At 41.3% G+C, this 26,780-nt stretch overlaps 1 protein-coding gene and 1 long non-coding RNA gene across 3 annotated transcripts in view; one reads left to right on the forward strand and one right to left on the reverse strand.

Moving 5' to 3' along the window:
- LOC125251122 (coiled-coil domain-containing protein 148-like) overlaps positions 1-26,780 on the forward strand; it is a 209,778-nt gene that overhangs the window by 133,857 nt on the left and 49,141 nt on the right. The window lies entirely within an intron of this gene.
- LOC125251125 lies at positions 251-25,889 on the reverse strand. 2 transcript variants are annotated; one of them, XR_007180923.1, is made up of 5 exons: positions 22,933-25,889; positions 22,075-22,215; positions 7,361-7,453; positions 7,073-7,158; positions 251-303 (listed from the first exon to the last, which is right to left on the reverse strand). It is a non-coding gene; the product is annotated as an uncharacterized LOC125251125 (long non-coding RNA). The 2 variants fall into 2 exon arrangements; XR_007180924.1 differs by lacking the exon at positions 7,361-7,453.

The raw sequence follows: 26,780 nt of genomic DNA on the forward strand, positions 1-26,780 counted from the left end.
TCTCTAATTCTGAGATTCTCTCTGTCAGCCTGACAATATCCCTGCATTTATCACATGTGTAAGGCTCACTGCTGACAGAAAGAGCTAAGCTGTACATGTTGCATTTAATACACATGATAATCGTCGGACATGACTGACCGTGTGTTTGATGAACGCCGTCCGAAAAACTGCAACGCACACGGGACTCGCTGGCTGGATGTCTCGGTCGCTTGCCGGTGCCTGGGGCAAGGGTGATGTGCGGGACGCTGTACCTCGCGGTGGATCGATGAATGCCGGGCAGCAACGTCTCCACAGCTTCCCGATCTGGCGAGGACAGATCAGAATAACATACATCTGATAAATCCGCCATTAAATCGACAAGGAAGGTTGGTTTAGAGGAAAAAAGAAAGTAGACGGTAGCTAGCAGGCTATGGCTAACACTAGGTGATTACGCTGGTGGATTGCTAGTAATAAATCGTTCCGTTTAGTAATACTATGCAATAGGTTAAGTAATCTAGTGAAAAATAAGAAAGTTATATTATGTGAATAGGAATAAAGAGAAGGATTTAGGATAAACTCCACGAAGCTCCGAGCGTAGGTCAGACAGCAGGCAGGCAGCAGCTTGGTTAAAACAATCCTGCCAATTACAGCTTGGTTAAAACAATCCTGCCTGCAGCTGAATACATCAAAAACAGTAGCAATGTTTTTCACAAAGTCCAATAAAAACTTCAGTGTTGAGCCAAATATTTTCGTTTCTGGGGAAAGGCTGCAGATCATGTCAGAATACAAATATCTGGGGGTTTTGATTGATTCAAAGTTGTCATTTACATCACATGTAAAAAAGGTCTGTAATCGTATCAAATTTAACCTCATGAATTTTAGACACATTCGACATCAAATGTCCACACAGGCAGCAAAAATGTATATGCATTCTATGATCTTATCACATATCACGTACTGTCTACCCATCTGGTCATAAGCTGGTGTTACATCTCTAAATTCTCTGCAGTCACTTTACAAACAAACAGTTAAAATTCTGGATAAGAAACCAATTATTTCTCATCATTGTCCAATATTACAAAAACACAGATTACTCAGTTGGGAAAACATGGTCAAATACTCAAATCTATGTCTTCTATACAAAATTATTAATGGTTTATCATCTCCTCCACTCCACCAGTTTGTTAACATCCGTACAGCTGATCACAGCAGAACCAGAGGTGCAGCGCGGGGAGATTGTGTCATTCCCTTTAGAAAAAGTGTATTTGGTCAAACTTCTTTTTCTGTTCGTGCTGCTACTGAATGGAACCGCATTCCCTTAACCATTAGAAATCAAAACACATATTGTATATTTAAGAACCATCTAAAGAAATGGCTTCTTGAATTTCAGATCTGTCAACATTAACACATTTCTAGACCTGCTCCATTTTCTGCTGGCTTCTTGCCTTGTGTGTGTGTATATGTTATGTTTTGTCAGATGTTTGTTGATTGTTGGTTTGCTGTATTTCGATTGTACTTTTTAACATAATAGGACTTGTTAAATGTATTGTAATTTTTTTATTATATGTTTTCTTACTGTCTTTTAGGGTGACTTTTAACATCTGTCCTGGGACTGCAGATGAAAAGTAGCCTTCTGGCTAACTCTGGCATATTGGCAGAAATGTTTATTAATATGCACTGTCCCTGTAATAAATAAATAAAATAAAAATAAAATAAAAGGCTGCATTTCTCCTTGTCGTGAGTGTTCATACACCATGTTCCATGACAATCTACAACTGTTGTTGTTGTTGTTCTTCATGTGTCCCTTGTTTGTTCTGGGCAGTTAAATTGAGCTCTGTTCTTCAGAAAAATCCTCCAGGTCCTGCAAATTCTTTGATTTTCCAGCATCTGTTACATATTTGAACCCTTCACAGCAATGACTGTATGATTTTTAGATCTATATTTTCACACTGAGGACAACTGTAGGACTCAAATACAACTATTATAAAAGGTTCAAACATTCACTGATGGTCCAGAAGGAGAAACAATGCATTAAGAACCAAGGGGGTGTAGACTTTTTAAATTTGAAGATCAAAGTAAATTGTACTTAATTTGTCTCTGGGAAACATGCAAGTATCTTCTGTTGCTTCCAAAGGACAGTCCTAAGTGAAAAAAAAATTTCAACAAAATAAGAAATTTGGACATCTTCCTCCTGTTCAAAAGTCTTCACCCCCCGGCTCCTAATGCATCGTGCTTCCTTCTGGAGCATCAGTGAATGTTTGAACCTTTTTTAATAGTTGTGTTTGAGTCCCTCAGTTGTCCTCAGTGTGAAAAGATGGATCTCAAAATCATACAATCACTGCTGTGTAGGGTTCAAATATGCAAAAGATGCTGTAAAAATCAAAGAATTTGCAGGACCTGGAGGATTTTTCTGAAGAACATTTCTCAGTTTAACTGCTCAGAACAAACAATGGACTCATGAACAAACTTTGCAAAACAAACAAACAAACAAACAAACAAAAAAAAAAAAAAAAAAAAAAAAAAAAAAAACAGCCGTGGATCATCCAAGAACCACACACAGTATTAAGAATCAGGGGTATGTTAACTTTTAAGCAGGGTAATTTTTATAAATTCATTTATTTTTTGTCTTGTGGACTATATGTAAACATCTTTTATGTAAAATAACTTATTGAGGACATAACTATTTATTTAAAATAAACCCCTCTTATTTTGTTAAAATAATAAACATTTTGCAGATTCTGCAAGGGGTTCAGAAACTTTCAAGCAGCACTATATCTATATGGTAGTCAACATTTGAAGTGGATCAAAAAAGGTTAATCAAAATTGTCCTAAGAACTAAGTTGTCCTAAGAAGAAGGTTTTAGGACAACTTTGATGAAAGGATTTGATCCACTTCAAATGTTGACTACTATATATTGTGCAGCAGCACTATGTCTTGCTTGCAGCAGCGTATCGGCGTTTGGCAGTATAAAGTTCCTGTACTTGCTCTGCAGCAGCAGCAATCTACAACAACAGCAATAATCTACAGCAGTAGCAATTCAATTCAGCAGCAGCGTAGCAGATCTACTCTGCCAAGACCAAATACATTATTATTGTCATATTCATTAACATACTAACAATCTTCCGAGAGTTGTCATGATAGAAATACATAGTTCTGTCATGAAACTCTGATGGCGCAGGCTGATGGGTCTTAACGCAAGCTGAGGATAATTACAGCGTTAACTACAAGCTGATTGGTCCATATTACATCTGCAGCCAATGAGCTTGTTGCAGCAATAATCCACAGCAGCACCAATTCAGCAGCAGCATAGCAGCTCTATTTCACCAAGACCAAATACATAAACATTGTCATATCCATTACCATGCTAACAATCTTCCGAGAGTTGTCATGATAGAACTATGTTTAAAACATTAAAGAAAACATTTGTACGCAGATTTCACTCAAAGTTGTGCGTACACATGCTTAGTGAATGAGACCCAGTGTCTTACTGATGTGATCTGACTGTAATTTTGTTATAAATTGAGATCTGGGGAATTTGGAAGCCAAGTCAACACCTCAAACTTCTTGTTGTGCTCTTCAAACCATTCCTGAACCATTTGCTTTGTGGCAGGGTGCATTATCCTGCTGAAAGGGGAATACCGTTTCCATGAAAGGGGTCTGCGCCAATGTTTAGGTAGGTGGTACGTGTCAAAGTAACATCCACATGGATGGCAGGACCCAAGGTTTCCCAGCAGAACACTGCCCAAAGCACTGCCTCCGCCAGCTTGCCATCTTCCCATAGTGCATCCTGGTGTCATGTTTTCCCCAGGTAAGCAACGCACACGCACCCGGCCATCCACGTGATGTAAAAGAAAACGTGATTCATCAGACCAGGCCTTCTTCCATTGCTCCGTGGTCCAGTTCTGATGCTCACGTGCCCACTGTTGGTGCTTTTGGTGGTGGACAGGGGTCAGCATGGGCACCCTGACTGGTCTGCAGCAATGTAGTCCCATACGCAACAAACTGCGATGCACTGTATTCTGACTCCTTTCTATCAGAACCAGCATTAACTTCTTGAGCAATTTGAGCTACAGTAGCTCTGTTGGATCGGACCACAAGGGCCAGCCTTCCCTCCCCATGTGCATCAGCCTTGGCTTCCCATGTCACCCCCTGTCGCTGGTTCACCACTGTTCCTTCCTTGGACCACTTTAGATAAATACTGACCACTGCAGAACGGGAACACTCCACAAGAGCTGCAGTTTTGGGGATGCTCTGACCCAGTCATCTAGCCATCACAATTTGGCCCTTGTCAGACTCGCTCAAATCCTTACACTTGCCTATTCTTCTTGCTTCTAACACATCAACTTTGAGGACAAAATGTTCACTTGCTGCCTAATATAGCCCACCCACTAACAGGTGCTGTGATGAAGATATAATCAGTATTATTCACTTCACCTGTCAGTGGTCATAATGTTATGCCTGATCGGTGTATGTGTAGCACAGCCACATAAAAATGGGTGCATGTCAGCTGTTTTAATATAAGTATGACCCTTTGTTCTTATGCCCAGCGTGTGGTTAAGATCTCGTTTCAACTCGTGACATTTTGTTCACGATCTTCCAGGGAATCCCCATGACGTTGCACGCTCACACACTTTCCCGCTGTTTAAGCCTGTGATTGGATTTATACCCTCGGAGGAGTTATTTCTGAGTTATTTCTATTTCTTTCTCTCAGGGATTTACACAGGACAGTGCTGTTCCTTTGTGCTCACGCACTGTAGCGTTTGCTGGTGAGACCGATTCTACACACACACACACACACACACACACAGCTGAAATAACTTTAATGATTAGTTCTTTGTATCTTTTTGATCATGAACAGTCTGATGATGATGATGATGATGATGATGTTGATGAAAAGAGCTGTGGTTGTAATGTGTGATTGGTATGGGGAGCACCTTTACATTAATGCAAGATAAGCTGTGGAATCAGCTAAAAAGTGAGGCTCCCTCAGTTATTACCTCCATCCCTCAAAGATTAATCATGGCTAATGGTACCATTCACCAGACCAGATAACTGCGAAAGATGCACTCAGTGGCATGATAAAGAGTGCAGTGTGAACACCTATATATTGAAGGATACCCACCTCACCTTTCCACTGATTGCCGGGCTGGACTTCTTGAGCGCCACAGGAGCTATTTTGGAAGTGGGGCAAGGCAGATATGGTTTACGGTCAGGAAAGGGATACATCTATCACCCATTCTTACCAACATTAAGCCCAACAGCAGGAACAGCTAAACCTTCTGAACCAGCACATTCTCTCATGGCTACCAAGCTGAACCTATATTTTGCCTTACCTCCTACAGGTAGACTTCCTGAACTAGCCACCTTCACCCCAGAGCACACTCAGTGGGACTCTGATAACCAGGAAGAGCTGTTGAAGTTAATCTCTGCCTGGCCACATATCACCTCGAACATCTTGGGTAAAACATTGGTTGTACAGCATAAAATCATATTAACTGATGACATACCCTTCAAATCACATCCATACAGAGTCTCTCCTCTAAAAAAGCAAATCATCGAGGAACATGTAGACCAGATGCTGCGAGACAACATCATTGAGCCCTCCTTCACACCTTGGTCTTCACCGGTGGTCCTAGTCCCCAAACCTGATGGTTCATTCAGGTTTTATGTAGACTACAGAAGGTTTAACAGCAAGACGGTACCTGATGCTTACCCAATGCTATTGATTCATGACATCTTAGAATCCCTGGAAGGCGCCTCCTGGTTTAACGCATTGGATTTGCAGTCAGGGTACTTACAGGTGGAGCTGGAGGAAATGAGTAAGGAGAAGACAGCCTTTGTCACCACTAAGGGGCTATTCCAATTCAAATCTATGCCGTATGGGCTCAGGAATGCTGCTGCTACCTTCCAACGGAAGGATGGAAAGGGTTTTGGCTGATTTGAGGGGAAAGTTCTGCTTTGTTTACATTGATGGATATCATCATTTATTCCAGGACATTTGAAGACCATATTCAACATCTAAACACAGTCTTCAATAAACTTACCCAAGCTAACTTGACATTTAATATGAAGAAATGACACTTCTTCAAACGTCAACTCAAGTTTCTCAGTTATGTCGTCTCTGAGAGGGGAGTGGAGATTGAGAGTGTCAGAGTGTCAAGCCAGTATGGATGCCCTTAAACAAGCTCTTCAAACCCCACCAGTATTAATACAACCTGACATCAATAAACCCTTCCAAGTCCATACAGATGCGAGTGATGTGGGACTCGGGGCAATTCTTATGCAACACTCTGAGGAAGGGGAGATGGTGGTGGCCTATGCCTCAAGGACCTTGACAGGAGCAGAGAAGAATTATAGTACATCTGAGAAAGAATGTCTAACAGTGGTCTGGGTGGTAGAAAAATGGAGGCATTACCTGGAGGGTAGGCTGTTCGTGGTGTTCACTAATCACGCAGTTCTTGACTAGGCCTTCAATTGCCCCAAAACCTCATCACGTCTAACACGCTGGATTCTTCGACTCCAACAATTCAATTTCCAGGTCCATCATAGGAAGGGCTGTCTAAATATGGGACCTGATGCCTTATCCAGGGTTTATGTGCCTTCATCCATTGACACTGCCTCTTGTCTCTCCATAACGTCACCCCACTTAACTACCTTACCTGGTCCCACTTTATATTAAGTGGCCTTAACTACTATGTACTTACATTTAAATTAATCATTTGATACAATGCACTTATTGTGTACAAACATGTTTTTACATTGTACTTATATTTTAAAAACACCTGCATGTAATTACATCTGTAATTAATTTCTGTAATTACTTTTATAATTACACTGTTGACCCTTCCTTTACACCTTAGCCCTACCCTTAAACCTACCCATACCACCAAACCTGTCCCTAACCTTACCCGTGTCCCACCTCAATAGCAGCAAAAGTGTTTTGCAATTCAATATGAACCCAATCAGTACATTGTACTTATATTTTGATGCAAGTACATAGTAGTTAATGCCACTTAATATAAAGTGGGACCCCTTACCTCACTCACTGGAAGAAATAGTGAAAGAACAACAGTCAGACAGTACCCTCACTCACCTGAAAGATGGCATTAAACCTCGCTCAACCAAAGAAAGGTCTATTTCCTTTGAGGTACAGTAGAGGGGTGCTGTATCAGAGAGTCCCTTTAAAAAAAGGAGAAAAGTATCAGTTAGTGGTACCACACGCTCTAATTTCAGATTTCTTGTACTACTATCATGACAATCCTCTTGGGGGTCATCTGGGACAACTAAAGACTCTGTTGAAAATCCTAGAGGTGGCATGGTGGCCGACTGTGAGGAAGGACGTGTGGCAGTATGTAAAAGGGTGTGAAACAAAAATACAAACCCAGTAATTCTAAGCCATCTGGTTTCCTACAGAGCACGCAAGTTACAGAGCCTGGACACACCCTAGGAATGGATCTGATGGGACGATTTCCTCCTAGTAAAAAAACAGAACGCTTACCTTCTTGTCATTGTTGGCTATTATACCAAGTGGGTAGAAATGTTCCCACTGAGAGACACCAAAACCCAGAAAATAGTAAAAGTTCTCAAAGAAGAGAGCTTTACCCATTGGGGGGGTCCCTAAGTACCTGGTATCCGATAGGGGACCCAGTTCACATCTAGCGTTTTGGCAGACCTGTGCAAGACATGGGGTTGTGTACAAAAATTAACCACCAGCTATCATCCACAGTCAAACCGAACAGGAAGGATCAACAGGACTGGACTGTAAAAACCATATGATTGCTGCATATGTGGGTCAACAACATCAGACCTGGGACCAGTAGATATCAGAGTTCCGTTTTGCCCAAAACACCGCCTAACAGGAGAGCACCAGTAAAACACCTGCAGAGCTCATGTTGGGCAGACAAATTCTGGGACCACTGGAGTGATTAATCCACTGACCACCTTCACCAGATCAAGCTGCTTATTAACATCATGGTGGATTAGGTGAAGAATAGAATGAGGGTGAGTCAGGCGAGACAAGTTAGGTATTATAATTACAGAAGAAAAAAATGTGCAGTTTCAAATGGGTGACCTAGTTTGGATCAAAACCCATCCTCTTTCCAGTGCTTCTAATGAATTTTCTGCCAAGATAGCGCCCAAGTGGGAGGGACCAGCTGAAATCAAAACAGGGCCAATAAATTACACAGTGTGTTGTAACAACCCACCTCAAACTGATGTTTTTAATGTGGTAAACTTGAAGCGCTATTACGGGTGCTCTCCTCCAATGCCATTGGCTGGGGGGGGGGGGGGATCTATATAGCACAGCCACATAAAAATGGGTTATATTGTAACACCTATCCTGTTAACTTTTACTTGAGTGCTACATAAAATAAGCGACCAACCAGACCAATCTTACTCATGAGTCAAATGTATTAAACATAGTCACACAAAACATTCATTATTCAACCTGACACCAATCTCTGACATCAAACAGTTGGAAACCAGAGGATAAGAAATACAGTCCATCACATAAAGAACAGTCCCTGGTGTCTTATAAATTAGGACCATAAGCTTTGCTCAGTCTTTGTTAAAAATGAATAGAGAAAACTACTTAAATGGCAAGATGATCCACAGCAAAGTTCAATCCTCAGAGAGCTTTGTCAATGTTTGAGGTAAAACGTTGACTTGCAACAGGTAACAGTCAAGTAGTAAATGGAAATCAACTCTTAGTTCCAATCTTCTCAGTTGTTTACACCCCCAAGTAATCCATAGACATTTAGAACACAAACCCTCTGTAAGCAAAATTCAAAACAAACAAACAAACAAACCATAACCATGTGCTATGAACATGAATTGTTAAACCAAAATAGAAACAATAACAACTACTTACAGATGAGCTTAGAACTCTAAAGTTCCTCAACCAGGGTAAAAAGGCCACAACCACCATGAGGCAAGCCTCTCTTTGCAGGTAGAAAACCAACTTCCTGCCATTTCTCCTTCTTTGTTTCCTTAAATAGGCCAACTCACACACCTAAAATAGAGCGCCACCTAATGCTCAGGTGAGTAATAATAAATCCACTGGAGAAAATTACTGGTACATATATTAGTAACAGGAAAACTGTTACAATATTTATAAGGCTGTGTATTAACATTATTATTCATGCATGCCAGCTGTTTTAATATAAGTATTACCCTTTGTTCTTATGCCCAGCGCATGTGGTTGAGTTCCCGTTTTAATTTGCGACACTTTGTTCGATCTTCTGGGAATCCCCATGACGTAATTGAATCAGCTGATCTGGTACTCAGGATATAGGAAAAACACTTTCAAGCGTTCAGGAGGAATTGCCAGGCTGTTTAAACAAACTAAAGCGATCGATCATGTTGCACGCTCGCACACTTTCCGCTGTTTAAGCCTGTGATTGGATTTATACCCTTGGAGGAGTTATTTCTGATTTATTGGACTTTTTCTCAGGGATTTACCCAGGACAGCGCTGTTCCTTCATGCTCACGGACTGTAGTGTTTACTGGCGAGACCGATTCTACACACACACACATACAAGTACTTCCAACATTTATAATTTGGATTTATAATTTGGCATTTATAATTTGGACAATTGCCTCACACTCACAAACTAGTGAATTGTATGTATATATGATTACTCATTTTTTCTGATCACTTTTATTTGTACAATACACTTGGAGATGCTGGCATTTGGGGCTTTGTTGTGATTTTTTTATTCATATATATAACCAATCTATGTCAATCTAACCTACTTTTATGAGAGTCTGGAACAATCTTTATTGTTGTGATCTCCCTTTTGAAGGCTGAGTGTTACATATCTAGATCCATGTATTAGAAAAATAGGGCCCCGTTTACACATGGTATTAAGAGGTGTTTTGACAAGGCAGACACACACCTATTTACACCTAGTTTACTGCCTCTTTTGTCCACTTTCAACGATGATGAGATTCTCAGATATGCAGTATTGTTTGAAATAATTATCTATGTGAAACTGGTAGCTGTATCAGAAGAATAAGACTGTTCCATAGAATGCTGTGGTGATGGCATTTTTCACTTTTTGTTGGGTACAATATCACCAAATTTTGTGTTGGGTACTTGGTGAACTTAAGTTTGGTGAACTTGTCAGTCTGCAGCATTGACCAATAGAAGTGCTTAATTTGACAGTGACCTGTATGTCGTGCTTTATCAGAGATATGCTAAACTTTCACAATGAACGTCTCAGATTATGCATGTAACCGTGGTTCCTTGAGAACAGGGAACGAGATACTGCGTAAACATGCTAGGGGAATGCCTCCACCGGAACCGGTGTCTGAAACACATATCCAATCTCGACTATATCATATTGACCGGCGACAGCCCATGACATCATAACAATGTGACCCGCGTGTATATAAAGGGTGCCCAAGTAACATGTCATCCGCTTATTGTTTGAAGGGACTGTAAGCAGGTGGGCCCAGAGGCATGGCTAAGAGACGCAGCATCTCGTTCCCTGTTCTCAGGGAACCATGGTTACATGCGTAACCTGAGATGTTCCCTTTAGAAAGGGAACTCAACGCTGCGTAAATACGCTAGGGGAACGATATACCCATGCCGCCATGCTGAGGGGAGTGCATGCCACGCATGGCAGTGACAACTGTCAGAATCCGGCAAATTCAAATGAAATGCCAGACCCACTCACCCTATGGGTCACAAATGAGCTGTCAGTGACAGCGGTCCCAGCAGTCAAAGCCTCAGCTACAAGCCTCAAAGCGGTCTCCATATCTCACACATGAAGGACTGCCAAGGCTGCACAAAGGCCTGGAACCAACCACTTCAAAGGAAAGGGGTCCCTTTAAGGGAGCATGGCTACAGGGGCAGACGTAACCCCAGCCAGTCACTTCTCAGGGGAACACAGTCAACCCTGAATGCCACCAGAGAGGCTGATCTGGCTTCTAGCTGAACTAGTAACCTAACAACCTGTCTATTTCCTCAGAAACAGAGTCTCTAGATACAGAAGTCTCACAAAGAGACGTCCAGAAAGAGGGACTGGAGAAAGGGCAGTAGACCAACTCAGACCGTATCTTAGAGACGGGCATCCTGGAGAGCAGGACTCAGCGAAGTGCTATCGAGCCTTGCAAGTGAGGGGAGTATATCTGCTCGATCCTAGGATCTACAAAGAACCTATGTTTCAAGATGCTAAGAAGGTTGTGCACTCTAAAAAGGAACCCTCGCGAAGGTATTGCTAAGAGCTGATCTAACTGGGAGGCTTCGAGGGAAGCCTTCAACCACTGACCAGACTTGGGAAGCTAAGTACTCAAGCCCACTCTCAGAGTGAAGAGAGTTCCAGCTCAACCTATCAGGTCGACCAGGCTATAAACTAGAAAAAGGTTAGCCAAGCCCGCAACACGCAGAAGCGTGCGGTCTCAGGGAGCCACCTGATAACAAGACCCTGCTGACCGATAGCGAGCTGCTGGGAACTCACGTCAGGGAGGCCTACTGTGGCCAAACACCTGAAATGAAGTCTAGACTGGCAGAGAAGTAACCATACTGTGGGAAATTCGCCTCAAAAAGGGGCCTACTACGGCCACGCATCTCAATGGCGAACGTTCACTGGCTGACTGTGGTCATCGCTAGCTCCCATACACCTACTCATTAGTGGCTGGCTCTCAGAGAGGCCTGTTAAGGCCTTCTGCCCGAAAACTAGCTGCTACGGCCAGCAGCCTGATAGCAAATAGCTAGCTAGCTGTCCAAAACCTACAACCTTGGGCTCACCCACAGGGAGGCCTGCTGTCTTCCAGAGCAGCCTGCTAAGGCCAACAAACTGAAAACGGATCTGGATCTGAAAATCTGGATGCCAGATGCCCACACCTGCTAAGGCCTGCAATCTGAAGCAAGTCCACTACTGCTGGGGACTAGCCTACAGGGCGGCCCATCAAGGCCAGCTGCCTGGTGGCCAGATTTAAGTGGCTAAACCATTCTAAAAAATACCCACACAAAAGGGAGCTCGCTCACAGAGAGGCCTCTTAACACTCTGAGGTCTGAGGGTATCGCTGGCGATACCACCGCGGTTTTTTTCTTACCAGTGTGAAAGAGACTCAAAATACTCCGTTAATGTTGCACATACAATTAAGAGTTATACACCACTTTAATCTGTGGAATATCTTCTTTTATTTGTGTACACTCAGATTAAAAACAAAATGTTGTGCTTTTTGTAAAATAAAGAAAACTAACATGATGCGTGATCTCTTGTCTTCCTTGTGAAGGAAGTCCAATCTGATAGTTCTCAGAAAATGAACTGTAACTTAGTGAATACTAATCACAAAAAAATTATACTTATGTCTGAAAAAACGTTGAAATGTCAGGTTTTAAATCGTGTAAGTCAAATCGAAAACAAACATTCTGTGTTTATGTAATCTGTATGAAAAGGGAGACATGTCAGAAATCCGTGATTCAGCTCATTATCCACGCCCATGGAGGGAGCGCTATTCAGACGCAAATTCTGAGTCAATACATGCATTCATCGTCTCAATCGTGTATTTATTGTCTTGAAAAGTGTTTTGAATAGCCATAGTTAGCGATCTCTGGCCTCTGTTAGTTCAGTTATTTCCTGGATTGCCTATTCTTCTTTAGCATTGGCATTTGTGGACTAAAAGTGCACAGAGCGCCCTCCGGCTGCAAGTATGAATTATAAACACAGTATCCAGCGTTCACAGTGACGACAATAAATAATGAATAAATATTACTCTTCTGTATAGAAAATTGACATAAACATGAGAATCCATCAATATTTCTCCAAATGTGCATGCTTTTAAGCTAAAAGCCTATATGAAATGCCATAGAGGTAACATAATTGTTCAGACACTTTGCATCACAGAAATACATTATATTTTAACCCCTTCGAGCGTGAGTTTAAAATATTCTAACTGTCCCCCCAGAGTGAGTTTTTTTAAGGCGACCGTTATTTTAGAACGTTTGCCTTTAATGTTTCCATAGCGATGCGTCATGCGTGTCACGAGCGCTGAACGCAGCCACAATAACACTGTATGACAGATGGATCGCTATTATTTTGTTTTTCTTTGTTTATTTAAAATATTCGCAAAATTGCTTACCATGTCATCAACTATATGATATTCCGATTTTCAAATATGTGTGAGTGTGTTTTGTTGTTTTAAAACCTTTATAAATGATCTTTTTCTTGATCTATAATGCGAGATGGGCGCCGCCATCTTAGTTTGCGCTGCAGTTCACAGAGTCCTGTCAGTCGGATTTACAGCAGGTGAATTCATCAGTTTCTCCCGAAATATATTCAAGTAAATGGCTGGTAAACTGGAAGAATAATAGAGTAAACTTTATAGTTACTTAGGCCCTTTATGTGTGTATGATATGAATAGATGTCAGCAAATTATATTTGAATTCACTGTTATTGCTGCTTCCGCTGATGTCTGACATCAGTGTATATTTTATAAACTCTAAATGTATTGTTTTAATGGTGCTTATGCATATTTAAATGTCTGAAACCTTAAAAGAAACATTATGTGGCTGAAAACACTGCATAGCTGTGATATATGACAAGAGCTGCGCGCGTCCGTCTCACAGCCAAAGCGCGAAAGCACAGTTTGAATCTGGCAGTTATGAGACGTCGCTGAACGTTCAAAATCCCATATGAGGGACCGTACGCCCAGGGGCACTGAAATAAAAATCCCATATGTGGGACCGTACCGCTCAAAGGGTTAAAGAATATAATAGAATACCATTATTTTAAATTGTAATAATATTTCACAGTATTGCTGTTTTTTCTGTATGTTTGATTTACACCATGATGAGATTTGAATCATGATCACAGGGTTTTTTCACAGCCTACCTGACTGAAAGGCCTCATTAATATGCAAGTCATTTCAGGTCATTATTATGTGATTCTTTTGTCTTCTCAGGTGAGAATCACCCATTATACATGAGGAGTCACGCCTCCACGCATACTGTGTTTCTTGACCAAAGATGTTTTAGAAAATTTAAATCTCTCTATTGTTTTATATGAACAAGCAGGCAGCATAATTTTTACCTCATTTTGAAGCAAAAACTCTAGTCTACAACCTCAAATACCCAGAAGTCTTGTGAACAAAGATTCAATATATATTTTTTGGCTTTATTTCAGTGACTTAAGTTTTTTGTTTTTTCAATAACCACGCATAAACGTTATTCCTTCAAAAACACAAACATGTACATACATGTTCCTCACATATTATTGTAGCCTAGTTTGTGCTGAATACAGTGTAATGACACTTTTTCCATTAATATGTTTATGAACAACTGAAAAAAGCACAAATGTCAGGGCATGTCAAAACTTCTCCAGGGTCCCAAAAATCCTCAGACCCCTGAGGGTTAAGGCCTACTTATTTAAAGCAAATCATTGCTAGCTGAGTTTTCACATACCAAAGTGCTGGGGACTCACAGGGAGGCCTGTTAATTCCAGCTACCCGGAGCGTGTCTTGTTGCTACAACATCCACACTAATGGGGCTGACTACAGAGAAGCCTGCTAATGCTTACTGTCTGACAGCATAAGAAATAGCTACCAGAAAACCCATTTACTGGGGCTGCTAACAGGGAGGCCTGTTAAGGCCAGCTACCTGACAGCGCATGTGCTGGCTGCTAGGGGCCCAACATGGTGGGAACTCACTGTGAGAGGAGGCCTGTTAGGGCCTACTACCCTAAAGCGAGTCTAGTAGCAGAGATAGTTTACTATTCAAACCACTCCTGGGACCTACCACATCACCAATGAGTGGTGTACTCAGTCAAAGCACTTTTTACCCTTTAAGCAAGGGGAGTACAAACATACGCCAACCCAGCCCACCTGGGCCTTCTACTCCAGATGAACAGGGGCATCAGCTCGTGGCAATGCTGAGTTACAAGGGAGCGTACTAAATGACAGCCCGCAGTGAAGGTCAAATACCAATCAAACCTGAGCCACAATGGTGCAGGGCAGATAACAGAGCTATAAGCGAAGCACTCAGAAAACACCTTGTTTACAAGGGAGTACTATCCGCCTAACCCTGAGAAACTACAGGGTGGAGGCCAACCACAAAGACTTCATCATGACAGAAATAATATCTGTACTCAGCCCCAGGGGAATAGGGGCTTTTCATAGAAAAACCACCCACACTCGACCCAACGCTTGAATGCTAGTTCAGCAGGCTTAAGAGGAGCCTAGCGAGGGCCTACCTGAGCTCAGCTTCCAAAATGCAGGCCACAGCAAGCATCACAATAGAAAAGGGAACCATCTATTCTGCCTCTACACCAATCTGCACCATGCAGAAGGGGGGCAGGCCTTGGCCAAATGACTCTCAAATGAGAGGAGGCCAGTACTAGGGATACAAAAAGGAACCTACACTCACTAATGAGGGGTCGGAGGCGGGAATGTAAAACAGACTGCCTTCACTATCCTTAGTACCTAGGCAAGCTATCAGGGTGTATCCTAGTATCCTAGTATCCTAGGCAAGCTATCAGGGTGAGGGTCAGCCCAAAGCACATAGATCTACCTGGCTCTCCTCAGAGCAGTGGCCTCTAAAGAGCAACTCTCAGCTGAGAGGAGGCAAAATCACTCAAAATGACACTGCTAAGGTGGCTAAAGAATACCAAAAAGCCTTAGCTATCATAAATTAATCTTAGGATGAGTGACGCTAACCAGGTAACAATGTCAGGTGGCCCATGGGCCAACACTAGACATTTAATCTATCTGAAGTCAAAGTGCTTGTCTCTTTGCAAAAGCAGCCCTCCAAACATAAAGGAGAGGAGACAAACTACTCTACCCTGAGGTGGCTATCTAGGTGGCCTGAAGATGGCCAGACTGAAACAGAGCAGTGGCCTTAAAACCACTCTCAAGTGGGAGGAGGCCAGCTTACTCACCAATAAAGAGAAAAACAAAGGAGTGTGGTCTCACCAGAGAACATACAATAATCAAAAACCAACACTCTCACCTAAGAAGACCCAAATGGTAGTTCTTTCTCTCTAAAAATCGAACTAGCCAACCTACAGGGAACTTCAGGGCTCCAACTATTATATTTTTACAATAGATAAAATAAAATAAAACTTCCTTCCTAATTTAGATGAATGCCCAAGCACATCCTACACAGGGAACAGTGGTCTAAAGAAATACATTAGTATTTCAAATAGATACAAGACCTGGTAACTGTTCCACCTGTGGCCACAGGGTGGCGACCTCCACCACAGAAACATGGTGTCCTCCACCCTTACAAGCCTTAAAGGATTTTTTCACTGTCAAAGCCAAAGGCAGACCAACAACCACAGGCCTGATGTAAGAAGCACCTGGGGTTGAAGAACGGAGCCTTCTGGTCCCACCCACAGCCCTCGGGTCGAGACGGGCAAAGCCCAATCAGTTTGAGGACTCAGACCTCAACAGCATGCACGTCTTGAATGCCGCCGGTCTAAGTCACTCAGCAGTTCAGGCTGGTGCGTCTGCCACACAGCCATTGTGTGCAGAGCAGCACCAGCTTGACCTGCTGCTGCGTATGCCCTGCCATCAAAGCAAGATAAGAGGTTTAGATGGCAGAGTCTGAGCTTTCAGTGTCAATGTCCGCTCCCTTAATTATTTTTTGCAAGAAAAGTGCTGAATAATAACATTTATTATTATTATTATTATTATTATTATTATAATCAGCCGGAAGCATTGACACTAGGGGTGTCGCAATATACCGGTATTGACGATAACCACAATATTTAAAATGAATAGGACGCTTATGATATCATGACATGTAAATACTCCAGCACCAGTACCTGGTTGAGCTCTCAGGTGGCATTATTGCACCTTAACGCTGACGCCTGTCAAACAAGACACAGCGCGTGCAGCCGAGCGGGAGTGTGATAAGAGGCTCTGTCCACACCCGGAAAAAGTAAATAAGCTTGACAGTATGGGAGTTTTTCGGCTCCTTAGACAGCTCAATCCGCAGGATTTGCCTAGCTACAGTCAGTGCGAAGGGTGGCAACACCACCAACCTTTTTAACCACCTCCGTGTCCATCACCCTGCAGATTACACCATTTTACAGAGAGTAAGTTACGATTATTTTACTAGTCATGGAATGGTAAATGTTATATTTACCTGTTAACGGCAATTTGCTGTGTTCATATATTTAAATAAAGGGTAATTCCTTTAATAAGCCTACCGCGTTTTCTTTACTCGTCGTATTCAACGTGTTGTAGCTATGCATGCAGTTATATGCCCTCAAAATTCAAGATACAGGGGCATTTTTTTGCCCCGACAATTTTTTGTCATTATATCATATTATAAGATGTAGTTATATTACAATATCACACAAGCAAAAGTGCCATTTTCCCCAAATCAGCACAAATGCAATGTTCCTTCAACTTATTGTTAAATGAACAATGTGAGTTACATTTTAGACACAGTATTGTTAATATTATTTTTTTCCCCTTTATTTCACCAACGAAAATTTCAAAATGATAAACAGCAGAACAGAGTCCTTGTGCAACAGAAATGTTTTTGTTATTCTGACTGAATCAGCGTTTAAAACGAATGAATCCGAGCTTCGTTCCTGAATGAATCAGTCATTTGAACAAATCGGTTGACTCACTCACTCACTCACTCACTAAGACAGTGACTTGCTGCCACCTACTGGCAGTTTAGTTTAGTTTTATATTTAAGGTACATTTTAATTAAAAAGTTAAAATTAGAAAAATTCATTTAAATATATAATATTGAATTAAATTTATGTAGACAAATTGTAAATGCTGTGTAAATATATTAATGCCACTTCTCATTCTGTGTCACCTCTGTATTGCAAAGGATTCTATAAATAGAATCCCCCCCAAGGATTCTATAAATATCACGATACATCGATATCGTGATATTTTTTGGCCACAATAACCGTGGTGTGAAAAATCTAATATCGTGACAGCCCTAATTGACACATACCCATATTCCTTCAACAAACCCTACACAGGGAACAGTGGTCTAAAAAGAAATACTGTAGTATTTAAATAGTAACCAGATCTAAAATAGTTCGACCTGTGGCCACAGGGTGGCGACCTAACACCTTGGAAAACGTGAAGGTCTTTCACTCTTATTAAGCCTAAAAAAGGTTTTTTTGTTTGTTTGTTTGTTTTTTAGCCATACCCATACCGCCTCAACCTCAATATGCAGGTCAGGAAGGAATGGAAAGCTCACTTGAGCTGTAGGATTATGGCCAGAGAGAAACTGATCGTCATTCTTTGTGAATGCGCACGGTCTCTCTCCCAACATGCTACCATGGCAACTGTAGTCTGCCGGCAGCGCGTTCCATAATCTCTAAGGCCGTGTGTCCACCTAAGCGTTTTTTCCAGCTGCTAGCGTGCTTTTTCAATTGTTTTCAATGGGAACGCCGCGTTTTTTAAACGCCAGGAGCGTAACGAGGCGCTGAGCGTCTTTTTCACGCTCAAGCGCTGAGAGCTGGGCGTTTTTTACTGGTCGCCTCGAGTTGAAGAACGTTCAACTTTGAGTAAAACGCTGCGCTCATCACTGTCACTTTTTAGCCAGCCGTCCAATCAGAGTGGAGGAGGGGCGGGACAAATACAACTCCGACCAACTGTCACATTCTTGCTGTACAGCGACATCAACAAACAGAAACAAAATGGATGAGAAATTAATATTGCTGGTCTCCGAACATACATAGCAAGTAATTTCACATTGTGTTTACATTTTTAGTCTGAAACAAATTACCTGCAAAATCAGTTATAAGTAACAGTGACGCGGATATTCCGTATCATAGCAACAAAGCGTCCCAACGGAAAAAAACGCTGCGCTGCAGAAGCGCTCTCAAGCGCTCACAGACGGGCGTTTTAAGCAGAGCGCCTAGCATTTTCAGCTGGCTAAAAACGCTCTGGTGGACACACGGCCTAACAGCTCAGCATACGCAGGACAGGGTGGCTGAGAGGATTCAGTAAACTCACTCTCTCTATCCTCCTCAGCCATATCCTGCTCGGCTGGAAGTGCACTCGCAGCTGGACCTGAGGATGCAGAAGACAATAGGCTTGTTTGAGATGCGCCTAGCCTCGCCTGTATGGCGGGCCGGAAGGTCCAAAAATATGGCTACCGACTTGTCGCGGGAATTCACTATACAATTGCCAGTAGCCAATGAATTTACCACTGATAGGCCGGTGGTGCATCTGTATACACACTCTCCTCACGCAGCCGGCGACTCAATTTCCTCACACAGCTGACCACTGACTCTCCTCAGCTGGCGACTCACTTTCCTCACACAGCTGACCACTGACTCTCCTCAGCTGGCGACTCACTTTCCTCACCCAGCGAACGACTCATTTTCCTCACGCAGTGAACGACTCACTTTCCTCAGCTGGCGACTCACTATCCGGAGCCGGCGACTCACTTTCCTCACGCAGCCGGCGACTCACTTTCCGCAGCCGGTGACTCGCTTTCCACAGCCAATTGACTCTCCTCACATTTCTTTTCAAATACTGTGATGGTGCAATAAATATTTTGTAACATTTCAAATGTCTTCACTCACTTTTCATCACTTTAATGTATGATGAATTAAAGTATTCATTTTTTACAAATAAAAGTTGATCATTTTTTGTGTTGTAATTGTAATTTATTCTGACGCAATATTCCCATCATTGTTCTGTAAACTGTTAGGCTACTGTTAAGATGTAAACTGTAAATCATCAGATTTGTATACGCTCCCTTAAAGGGATAGGTCAATCAAAAATAAAAAGTCTAGTCTAGTTGTTCCGAACCTGTATGAGTTTCTTTCTTCTGTTCAACTAAAAATATATTTTGAATGTCAGTAAACAGACAGCTGACTGTAGCGAGTGACTTTTCATAGTAGGAAAAATAATACTAAGTCACTGGTTACCATCAACTGTCTGGTTACTGACATTCTTCAAAATATTATCCTTTTTAGTTCAACAGAAGAAAGAAACTCATATAGGTTTGGAACAACTAGAGTTAAGTCAATGATGACAGAGTTATAGGTTTAACTATCCCTTGTTATTGATTGTCATTTCATTTTTTTTTTTTTTTTTTTTACCTTTATAAAAAAGGTAATTTTTCCCTAACCTTGGCTATCAATTTCATGTTAGGCTAATTAGAATAACTCACTGTAGGGCTTTTACCATTATTTTTTCCACGGCAGAGGAAATCTGCATCAGAAGTGGCATTTAGATGCATGTATAAAATTGAATATGAATGTGCAAAACAAGCATGAATAACACTGTTTAACAATTTTACAATAAAGATCTAAAAAGCTTTTGTGGATTTTACAAATTATCTTTAATATACAATATTCTGAAAAAGTGACATTTCCCTTTTTGCAAAGTTCAAATGTTGATAAAATATATAACTTTAACTAAAGATACATTAAACTAATGTGTTACAAAAACAATGCAATTGTGAAATGTCAAAAAATCTGCAGAACCAGTGTTTAAGCGTGACAACTGCAAATCAAAAATGTATCTTGTATCTAAAAATAATGGTAAAAGCTACAGTGAGCACTAATTAACATGAGATTGATAGCCAAGGTTAGGGGAAATTACCTTTTTTATAAAGGTAAAAAAAAAAAAAAAAAAAAAAAAAAAATGCCACGACAATCAATTTCAAGGGATAGTTAAACCTAAATGATAATTCTGTCATCATTGACTTACACAGTTGTTCCAAACCTATATGAGTTTCTTTCTTCTGTTGAACTAAAAAGGATATTTTGAAGATCGTTGACGCTACAGTCAGCTGTCTGTTTACTGACATTCAAAATTTATTTTTATTTCAACAGAAGAAAGAAACTAATACAGGTTCGGAACAACTAGAAGGTAAGGCAAGGATGACAGAATTTTTATTTTTGATTGACCTATCCCTTTAAGGGAGCATATACAAATCTGATGATTAACAGTTTACATCTTAACAACAGTTTACAGAACACTGATGGGAATATTGCTTTAGAATAAATTACAATTACAACACAAAAAATGATAAACTTTACTAGATGTAGTTAGTTATTATTGCACCATCACAGTATTTGAAAAGAAACGTGAGGAGAGTCAATTGCTGCGTGAGGAAAGTGAGTCGCCGGCTGCGGAAAGTGAGTCGCCGGCTGCGTGAGGAAAGTGAGTCGTTCGCTGCGTGAGGAAAGTGAGTCGTTCGCTGCGTGAGGAAAGTCAGTGGTCAGCTGTGTGAGGAAAGTGAGTCGCCGGCTGCGTGAGGAGAGTGTGTATACAGAATGATGCACCGCCGGCCTATCAGTGGTAAATTCAGTGGCTACTGGCAATTGAATAGTGAATTCCCGCGACAAGTCGGTAGCCATATTTTTGGACCTTCCGGCCCGCCATACCGCCTGAAGTTCAGCCGAGAGTAGGCGGCTGCAGTTAGGGGAGGAGTGAAAAAAGTGCAGGCAAGACGAACAGTTCTCTGTTCTCGTAGTGGATCAGAACCTACGAGATCAAAGGCGGATATCGCGGGATTGACACTCGTGCGCTGTGTTGCTGATAAACTGGATGTAATTTAAGTTCTGTTGCTTTTATATGAAAATAAACATAATGAACAATACACCCAAAGTACTTGTTATTTATTTCCATTCGAAAGATGTGTGTACCAATCATTGTTACTTTAATTATAGACATGTTTTTATATATTTTTTTTTATAAATTACAATGTTCGCATAACCCATAGAGAGATCACTGTGTCAGAGTTTGGGAATATTCACACATTATTTTTACACATAAAAACATGATATTAGAGTTTTAAAATCAAACATTTTAAATCAGATCAATACATCACGGTTGTTTAAACCAATAAGCTTTAAGCTGTGTCGTCAGCAAGTCGTTTCCCATCATGCTTTTGGTCAGCGCAGTCGGTGGAGAGCAACTGCGCTCGACTGCAGAATCCGACACGTCCGCCTCGCACTCGCGAGAGGTTTTTGACACACGTCGGCATGACATCAGAGCAAGGCGGCCCACCCTCGGACACATTTCTAACCGGCATGCATCTCGCGGTGATCACCGGTGATCGGTTCTGCGCAGAATTTGCTCATCTCAAACAAGCCTATTATTAAAGGAACATGCTCACAGTTTGCATAGGCAGCTCCCTCGAGAACTTACCATGCGTGCTCTTCCCCAGACAGAGAACGAACAGCTTGTGTGTGTCATCTAGTGTCAGGTAGCGAGGACACGGATCCACACACTTAATAATCCTCTCTGTGCATTTCATTTTGCCAGATAGTGCTTCACACATGACAGTCCCTGAAGACGATTAGAGGATGACATGTTACTTGGGCGCCCCTTATATAGAGGGTATGCATGTGACGTCACTGTCGACCGTTATGACTGCGGTTACGCCCACTGAATGGCAAAAGACTGAGCGGCAGCATTGGTTTTCAGCGTGAATGCAGCAAAAAACACACAAAACACATCCAAAATGGGAAAGAGCTTTGCGATTGACTGTACAAATAGCTTTGATACAAAATCTGAGGTATATATTTAAAGACTGCTGAAAGCTACAGAAAAAAGAAGCAAATGGACCATTGCAATTGACGTAAACAGCTGGTCTCCAGGCAGAGAACATGTTTTGCAGTTATCATTTTGTGTCAAAATGTTGGATTTTGAGGTAAAATCATACCGTATTTTGTTATATACTGTGTTGACAAATCATCAATTAAATATTTGCAATCTTATATTCTGCATAATTTGGGTGTTTTTAAATAAGCACTGACAAAAACTATACAAGTTTTAGGGCTGGACAATATGACGAAATATAACAATGATATAAGTGATCACTCTGATTTAGACCTACCTATATTGTAGTTATATAAAATATTCACAGGCAGATTTGCTTTATGCATTTCCCTGGTGTCGAAATCAGGCACATATAAATGTCAAGAAACACGATTCCTGGCTGTATGTCAATATCCATGGATTAGGTTTATTTGACAAGTTGTAAGGAACAATTCCGCGTCCTACCTTTAGTGTAAACGTTTGTTTTACTGGTGTTTTCGCAGTTTCCCCTATTAAATCCAGTCATGCAGCTTTGCCACTCAGTCCAGCTGAGGGAGCGCGTTCCGGTGGGAAAGTGATGTCGATGCATACCCTCTATTCACGCGGGTCGCATTGTTATGATGTCATGGGCTATCGCCGGTCAATATGATATAGCCAAGATTAAAATTGATGTACCCACTTCGAATCCAAAATTGATTACAAATTATGTGGAATCCTTTTAAGTTATATGAATCTGTATTTGAATTGGATAAATGTTCTTACTTCTTTGAGTCAGTTAAGCAATCGGTCCCTTCTATTTCTATTCAATTTCGAGACCTTTGTGATGAAAAACTTAGGAAGCAAGAGATGGTTACAGCTATTTGTTCAATGAAAAAAAATAAATCGCCTCTGCAGGTCTTTCTGTTGAATTTTAGCTCTGCTTTTGGGATATTATTGAAAATCCTTTATTCTAAATTTATAAAGAATGTATTGAATCCAATGAATTATCGACTTCTATGAAACAGGGGCTAATAACCCTACTCCCAAAACCAGATAAAGATCACTTGATTTTGGATAATTGGCGTCCTAAAACTTTATTAAATGTAGATTATAAATTGTTATTTCTTATTTATGCAGTTAGTTTGAAAAAAGGTCTGAACAAAATTATAAATGAGTGTCAAACTGGGTTTATGGCTGGCCGACACATAAGTTGGAACATTAGACTGATTTGGATTTATTAGACTATTCAAATGGAATAGTGGAATCGGAGGCTTTAATTGTTTTCCTCGATTTCCACAAAGCTTTTGACACTATTGAGCATCAGTTTATGTATAGGGCACTAAAATCTTTTGGTTTTGGGGAAAGATTTGTTTCTATAATTGAAATGTTTCATAGAGGTATTAATAGCTCTGTTAATTTATATCCAAACACTTCTAAAAGTTTTCCTATTTGTAGAGGAGTGTCTCAAAGTTGTCCTATATCCCCTTTTTTATTGCTTATTGCAGTAGAGTTTCTTTACATAAAAGTTTTGAATTCTTCAATTATCCAAGGAATTACCATCTTCAACAAACAAATTAAACTGAATCAGCTTGTGGATGATACTGTTCTTTTCTTCAAAGATAAAGAACAGTTGCCTGCAGCTTTGCAGTTAGTAAACACTTTTTCTGTTGCTTCTGGTTTAATGTTAAATGTCACGAAATGTGAAATAATGTGCCTTTATGAATAAAATGAAAAAAATTTGTGTAACATCCCAGTAAAAAATAAGATTAAGTATTTAGGAACAAGTGTTACAAAAGATATAGTGAAGAGACAAGAATTACATTTTTCCCCTAAACTTAAAAAAGCTCAAAACATATTTAATAATTGGCTTCAAAGAGACTTGACTATTATAGGTAGAGTCCTTTTAACCAAAGTAGAAGGGGTATCTTGATTTGTTTATCCGGCATTATCCTTCTTTGTTCAAGACTCAATTTGTAAGAAAATTAATGATTTATTTACTATATTTGTTTGGAGGAATCATCATCATTTAAGAAAAAAAGTTTTTCAGGGTCCAAGGAATGAAGGTGGTTTTGAGCTTTTGGAATTTTCGATTTAAATTATACGTTCAAAGTAAAATGACTCAGAAACTGTATACTTAAATCAGACTCAATATGGTTTTTTATACCATACAATGTTTTTAAAAAGGTTGGAGATTTACGCTTTTTGTTAATGTGTGATTACTCTACTAACAAACTGCCTGTGGCATTATCCAATTTCTATCAACAAGCTCTCAAGGCCTGGAAGTTATGTTATGTGCATAACTTTTCTCCACATAAAGCAATCTTGTGGAACAATACTTATATTACAGTTAACGGAAAATCTCTTTATTTACAGAATTGGATGGAAGGGAATTTATTTTGTATCTGACCTTTTTGATCAGTCAGTTCAGTTTCTTTCTTATGAAAATCTTTTGAATAAATGGACATTTCCTATTAAATATAGAGAATATTATTCTGTAATAAATGCAATTCCCCAAGGTTTATTGAGATGTTGATATGCCATAAGTTGTCCCTTAACACTTGTAAAATTGAAGCCGCTCTTCATTTAAATGGGGTGGACATTAACAGTAAAAAATGCACAAATAAATTTATTAGGAATATATTTTATGAAAAGAGATCTATTAAGCCTAGAGGGAATTTTTTCTGGAACAGTTGTTTTCCAGAAATTATTTGGAAAAAAGCTTGGCTGCTTCCCTTTCGGTTTTATATATCTAACAAACTTCGGGAAATACATCTGAAAGTACTTCATAATATTTATGTTAGTAACTACACTTTATCAAAATTTATGGATATTAGTGAAAAATTTATTAATGAATTTTCAGATCAGCCAGAAAGAATTCTACATCTTTTTTTTAGTGTTACCACTCCAAAAAAATTCTGGGAAGATTTGTCTATACATATTCTACAGAAGTCTGGTTATAACTGTGAATTAACATCCAAAGATGTTATCTTATATTTTGAATCAAAAAATCCATCTGTTAATTTTATGATGAATCTTATGATTGTATTGGGTAAATTTCATATTCATAAAAGTAAAAGAAATAATTCTAAACCCTGTTTGAAGGTCTTTATGATTGATTTTCATTTGTATGTTGAGTCTCTCCAATGTATTGATAACAAAAAAAAAAAAATGTAGAGATACACTTTCATTCGCCAAAGAATTGAAGTTACTTGAAAATTTAACTGGTATATGTTACGGCTGGTGGTGTAGAGATGAGGCAGATAACGGATTTCCACAAACATACAGGGTTTTAATATAAACAAAGGCAGAGTACACCAAACAAGCGTCTAACATAAACAGAGAACGGACCAGGAGTGCAGGGAGTGAGTGCATTATAAAGGGAGTGCAGATGATCAAGTCCAGGTGCAGGTGATGAGTGCTGATGAGGAGCTGACGAGGGAAGTGAGTGCAGGTGATGAAACAGGAGGATTATGGGATATGGAGTCCAGGGGAACAAGGGAACTGTAACAGTACCTCCCCCTCCCGGTAGGCGCGTCCTCGCGCCGTAGATGTAACAACCGGGAGGGGGGCGGGCGCCCTGGAGACCTCATGCCGGTGCAGGGGGAGGAGTAGACTGGAGTGGAGGTCTCCAGGGCAGGCTCAAAAGCCATGGCGGGTCAGGAGCCGAAGGCGGCCATGGTGGGTCAGGAGCCGTGGGCAGCCATGGCGGGTCAGAAGCCGAAGGCAGCCATGGTGGGTCAGGAGCCGTGGGCGGCCATGGCGGGTCAGAAGCCGAAGGCAGCCATGGCGAGTCAGGTGCAGCGAGCAGCCATGGCGGGTCAGGTGCAGCGGGCAGACATGCAGCAGGCAGACATGGCGAGTCAGGTGCAGCGGGCAGACATGGCGGGTCAGGTGCAGCGGGCTGCCGTGGAGGGTCAGGAGCTGAAGCCGGCCATGGTGGGTCAGGTGCAGCGGGCTGCCATGGAGGATCAGGAGCTGAAGCCGGCCATGGTGGATCAGGTGCAGCGGGCCGCCATGCAGGGTCAGGTGCAGCGGGCTGCCATGCAGGGTCAGGTGCAGCAGGCTGCCGTGCAGGGTCAGGTGCAGCGGGCAGCCGTGCAGGGTCAGGTGCAGCGGGCTGCCGTGCAGGGTCAGGTGCAGCGGGCTGCCGTGGAGGGTCAGGTGCAGCGGGCTGCCGTGGAGGGTCAGGTGCAGCGGGCTGCCGTGGAGGGTCAGGTGCAGCGGGCTGCCGTGGAGGGTCAGGCGCAGCGGGCTGCAATGCAGGGTCAGGTGCAGCGGGCTGCCGTGGAGGGTCAGGTGCAGAGGGCTGCCGTGGTGGGTCAGGTGCAGCGGGC

Source organism: Megalobrama amblycephala, linkage group LG17, assembly GCF_018812025.1.
Source record: "Megalobrama amblycephala isolate DHTTF-2021 linkage group LG17, ASM1881202v1, whole genome shotgun sequence".
NCBI lineage: Eukaryota > Metazoa > Chordata > Actinopteri > Cypriniformes > Xenocyprididae > Megalobrama > Megalobrama amblycephala.